The sequence below is a fragment of the Rhagoletis pomonella genome, unplaced genomic scaffold, assembly GCF_013731165.1.
Source record: "Rhagoletis pomonella isolate Grant_MI unplaced genomic scaffold, Rhpom_1.0 Rhpom_scaffold_00006, whole genome shotgun sequence".
NCBI lineage: Eukaryota > Metazoa > Arthropoda > Insecta > Diptera > Tephritidae > Rhagoletis > Rhagoletis pomonella.
The window spans coordinates 59461994-59468014 of record NW_023458560.1 but is presented as its reverse complement, the minus strand read 5'-3'; positions in this window follow the sequence as shown (position 1 = coordinate 59468014).

Below are 6021 nucleotides of genomic sequence, written 5' to 3'. Positions count from 1 at the left end.
GCATGCAAGTTAAGTGCATAGAATTTTGATTTCTCCAAAAAAATCACCGCTCATTCCCAAATTAAAAAAAAAGCGAAAACCACAAAATATTGCATTTCAACACATAATAAATACATCCCAAAAGTTAAATTTTAAATTTATAGCTCACCTTACATTTGTCGCGGCTAATTTCCTCGAAAACGCTAAGAAGCCGAATTTTGTTTTGTATATATTTTTTTTTTTGGCTACATCAACTCCAATACGTGCCTCCAACTCTTTACCACAGCATGTTAGGGTTATCGTAAAAAAAAGAAAGATATTTCACACAAATTTCGTTTTCATTTCATCAGTTTATAATTGTAGCATTAAAATGAAATGAAATTTTTAATAAGCAATGCGACGTGATTGCATTTTGTATGCAGCTGGTGTTGTTGTGTCAAAGTTGAAGTCACAGCAGCGCTATGACGATTGGCTCAAACTTTGGGAATTTTTATTTGAAATTTATTAATATGCAAAGCGCATAATTTTGGGTGCATTTTGTGTGAGTGAGTGATATTATTAACGATTGCCTCTTGATGGTGTGGGAAAAGTAATAAAGTAATACCATTTCAATTGCATTAAAATTATGTTAAAAATTATATAAAAGAAGCCGACGGTGAACACGAGCAGCATGAGTAATACACATAACTGGTGCGGTCGTCGATTGTGGGGCAAGGTTGCTGTGCGACTCCATAAAAATTACTTGTAATTTTTAGAAAAAGCAAAAAACATAACCGACTTCAATTCTCATACAAAAATTTAAGATTACCGTTATTTTCTTCATGATCCAACGATCGGATCTAAACCAAATTAATGAGGGACCACCTCGAAGGCTCCACCTTTCCCTTAAAATAAGAATGATAGAAATCGGTTAACGTGGTCCAAAGTTATGCGGTAACATACATAAAAAAAATATTCCAACGAATTGATAACCTCCTCCTTTTTTTAAAGTCGATTAGTAAGTGCAAATATAAAAGTAACTAATCTACACATGTTTTTATTACTTTCAAGGTACCGTCGGAACTTCTCGGCATTATTTGTGTTCCTTATTTTTTAGGATTATTTGGGACTTTTTCACAATTTGTTATGCTTTTTCGGGACAGTGTCTATCGAGATTTTTCGGATTTAACACGTAACTTTTTCGGGACTGTTCTGAATTCTTTCTTGATTTGAATTTTGGGAGTTTTTGGAATTTTTACGGGACTTTTTCAAGACTTTTCCGAACTTGTGGAGTTTTTTTCGGCATTTACCGGGTTTATTCGGATATTATTTTTCGGCACCTTTCAGAAACTTTTCAAGACCTTTCAGGACTAGTCAGGTATCTTTTAACTTTTGTTCAGGATCTGTTGAGACTTTTCGGGATTTTCTCGGAATTTTTTCTGGACCCTTCTGGATTCTTCGGGATTTCTCGAATTTTACTTTTCGGAATTTTATCGGGAACTTTTATGATATTTTGGGGACTTCTCCGATTACATCGAGTTAAATTTTTCGATATTTTTTAAGACTGTTTGTTTCGGAGCTCGTCGTGTTATACTTTTCAGCATCAATTCTGCTGTTTTCAGAGGTTCTATGATATTCTAGTACTGTTTGGGATTTTTCTTTTTCTTTCGGTATTATTTCGATATTATTCGGGAACTTTCTCTTCGACATTCTTAAAGTTTTATATTTCGAGATCTTTCGAGATTTGTTCCGTCTCTATCTGCTTATTTACGAAAAACTCTGTTCGGATTTCAATTCTATTGCACAGATTTGGCGATTTCCCTGAATCGAGAGACTGATAAGTTCGAAACTCGGGGAATAATGATAAGAAGTTTTCTACCGTTTGCGGCTAAGAGTTGCCTCTTTAATACCCCAAAGTTTCGCAAAGTAGCATCATCCCAAGTAATTTGCTTATAGGAATATGAAATACCCCGCAGGACTTGAAAGAAATATTGACAATGACTGACCATTTTTTACCCAGACCCCAAGTTTAACTGATATTCTGAATTTCGAAGGTTATTTTTGTTGCCTCTTGAGAAATAAAAAATTCTTGTGTTAGGTTAGAAGGGCGTGTGTGGAATATTCCATAATTTCACTCGGATAAATAATTGTGAGTGTCAGGAGGAGACATGTACCTATAATCGAAAGAGCAGCTTAAAATTATTATTCTACTACATGAATTACTATCCCTAATGAAGCCGAGGAGATACAACAGTTACACCTCCGCTATCTCGATCAGACTTTTAACTAAGCGTGAACCCAAGTGCTTGCGGGGTTTCGCTTGTAGACATGGACATCGATACAGATAGTGTTGCCAGTTAACTCTTTCTCATCCTCATCATAGCAGCCTGTGCAGAGAGTACTTGTTTGTATACGCCACCGTTAAAGCATTGATGCTATTTATAGCAAGGGCCCCTGTAAGGACTCTTACTGCAGATCTTTTGAGTTTCAGTATGTCCCTTGTCTTTGCACTTTTCCTGTTAGGTACCCACCACCACACTAAATACCCCTGGGTTGCATTTGTTCTGATCACTGTGATGTGCATTCCCTAGGTGACGTACGATGATAGTCCCCATTGATTTACAAAGGCCCTTTTATACGTGTAGTATGCTGTTAGAGATTACTTGGTTCTCTCCTCTAAATTTTTTCCAAATCAACTTGGAGTCCAGAATGATTCCGAGGTATTCTGTCTCTGAAATGAGGTTCAAAGTAGTTTCTCCTACTAATTTCGGCAGAGAAAAAGTGGGTATTTTTGTTTTCCTTGCAATCAATACCAGTTCTGACTTGGAGGGGCTAACCCCCAATACCAGTTCTGATTGGTCCACTTTGAGATATCACCTAGTTCACTCTCCATTAGTTCACTTATTGTTGACAAGTATTTGTCAGTGGTGAGTATCTCTAAATGGTCGGCGTGCGCAACAACCCTTTTTATCCCAGTTTTAAGAATCTCCAGAATTTCGTTCACCACCAAGACCCAGAGGAGAGGAGTGCGCTCCGTGAGGCGTGCCCCTGGTGGTTTTCCTTTTCACAGATCATGCGCCTATAGTCGCGTTGATTATTATGTTCTTGAACATGGAGTCAATCCATGCCACCATAAGACGCTGAATGCCGTGCTCAGAGAGCGTCTTGCTTATCGCCTCCGTTCGGACATTACTGAAGGCCTCTTCAATATCTAAGAAGGCGGCAAGGGTGTATTCCTAAAGTTCCAGCTTAAAGCGCACTTTGAACAGATTTACTTTTGCGGTATGCGTGTTGAGCTGTGTCGATTAAATTCTCCAGTATTTTTAATACGAATGATTGAAGACTTATCGGTCTGAAGTCCTTTGGATGTGAGTGATTTATCCTCCCTGCTTCTGGGATAAATATAACCTTCACCTCCCTCCATGCTGTCGGTACATATCCGCTTTCTAAGCATCTTGCATAAATGCTTCCCAAATGGGGCGTCGGACTCTCGCATGAGTATTGTAGCATAGTGGGCATCACGCCGTCCATTCCCGCTGCTTTGAACGGATCGAAAGATTTGATGGCCCAAGCTACTTTCTCATTGTTCACAATATCTGAAATCTCTTCTATAGAAACACGAGGCCGGTTGGTCACTTTATTAGTGACAATTTGGTCCGTGCTGCCTGGAAAGCGAATGTCTATTAAAAATTCAAGGGTTTCCTGGCTAAAGACCGTCCAAGAGCCATCTGGCTTCAAGACGCTGCCCAGAATCACGTCCGACCTGGTCAATACCTTGCGGAGCATCGATGCCGCATTTTTGATCTCCAGCGTTCCGCATAACTCTTGCCAGGATTCTTTTTTTGCAGCCCAGTACTACTCTTGTATTTTTTAAAGCTGGTTCTATATTTGCTCCAATCTTCTTCATGTCGGCTGCTTTCAAGAGCTTCTGTGCCAGCGATCTATGCTGACCTAGCTGACCATACCGGCTTGGGCTTTGATCGTGGCCGAGATATAGGACAACTCAGCTCGAAGCACTTGGTTACGACCGCGTTTAGACGATTAACTGCTCTACGATGATTAGCATTCACCCGTCTTACTTCGGTTTTCATCGAGGTTAGTGTATTGGACGATAATTCAGAGAAATTTTTCCAATCTGCTGTCTTCGAATTCCTAAAAGGTCGTGAGACTGCTACGTCAGAATCTATCGAGCCCTAACCGCCAAAATAACGTAAGCGACATTTTTTTTTTTTAATTTTCTTTTTGATGCAGAAATGCATCTAGATGCTCTAGGAATATTTCTGCATCAAAAAGAAACTTTTGAAAAAAGTGTCGCTTACGTTATTTTGGCGGTTAGGGCTCGCTATCGTGAAGAGTATCGTTCTGTGATTCAAAAAAAGAACAAGTGTCTGATACCCTCCACTAATTTATCCTGGCTGTAGCTGAATTATTAACGAGTTTAATATCAATAACTTCTTCTCTAATCCTACTACGGAACGTTGGCTTATTGCGGTTGGGAAAGAACCAACTCAAAAATAGACTAACCCTTGGTATCAGTGTCAGAGCTGCACAAAAACTCATGATGTCCATTTGCATCGGAACTTATTAAAGGATGTAACCTCCACATTCCTTCAATTCGTCGAGTCTTTCTACCAGCATTTCTGCCTCCGTCTCGGCTTCAAACACCCGATCCATGAGCTACACCTCCTCAGGTAGCCAATGTTGCGGCAATATCTTCCCATCAGGGTCAACATTGTCGATGATGGCCACTTGCAGATCCATGGGCCAGTCTAAGGAAGCCGTTGGTTTCGGCTTCTTCGGTTCCTTCATGGGCGGCTCATCTGATCTGCTTCTCTTATTAACTCTTCCCTGTTGGCTGGGTTGCAGATGCCATAGCCGCACCTGTTACCTGTCCAATAAGTCTGATTGAAAAACGCCCTATTTCAGAGCTCGATTCAAAAACGCCCTATCTCAATATTTTTCAAAACATTTTCATTTGAGATAGGGAGTTTTGGAACAAAGTTCTGAGATAGGGCATTTTTCCAATCAAATTCAGAGATAGGGCGTTCTTCAACCAAATTCTGAAGTAGGGCGTTCTTGAGCCATTTTCTGAGATAGGGCGTTTTCGAACCGACTGCCGAGATAGGTCCATCTTCCACTCAGACGTCGATAGAGTAGCACACCAATAAGCTTAAAAATAATACGTTACATGGCATGTTATAGTTGGGCCGGGAAGGTAATTTTAGATCCAAAAGCTCTGGCTTTCAAATATCCGAATTCTATGCAAATCTGTATTCAGATACACAATGATACGAGTATATTTACCTACATACATATTAAAAGTAAATAATAATCAACTGTCAAATGTATTGGAAACTTGGAAAGCCTTTAATTATGGTCGTTTCGCTTGTCACGTAACATTGGGATTCTCTGTTTTTTTTTCATACAAAGCTTGTAGCTTGTATTGTGTGTTGCTTTCCCTCCGAAAACTCACTACTCATGCTTTGAAAATCTCAACTTTCCATACTTAATGACAACGCATTTCAAATATCGACATAAAAATCATATAAGATTGAGAAAGTAAATCTTTAAAGTCATAAAATTCAAAACCACATATGTATGCATAGCAGCTTTGTAAAGGCCTTATGAGATAAGGGGAGGGATATGGCTAAATCATACTTGACGACTAGCAGCCATGCCTCCAAGGACACATTAAGTAAATGAAGAACTTCGCGAAAGTGTTTTTTTTTTCTTAAGTACTTCTTTATGCTTTACTTGATTTCATTTTAAAAACTTTTTAAAAAGCACACCAGCTAAACCAAGTCAGCTAAGCCGGCGTGCGCCATATGAGCGAATCATTATTGAAATATACATATCTACATATGTATGTAGGTACACTCTGCATTTGTTAGCTCCTGCATCAAATTATCCCCACATTTCTGAGCTACACCAAAATTTCGTAGTAAGCTTGCGTATGTGGTACGATGATGTAAGCCAGCTTATGCACGCGTGCATATGAACTTATTGTTAAGCTTTTTTTTTATTGCTCATTTGTACTAGATACATAGTACACCGGCGAGGGGG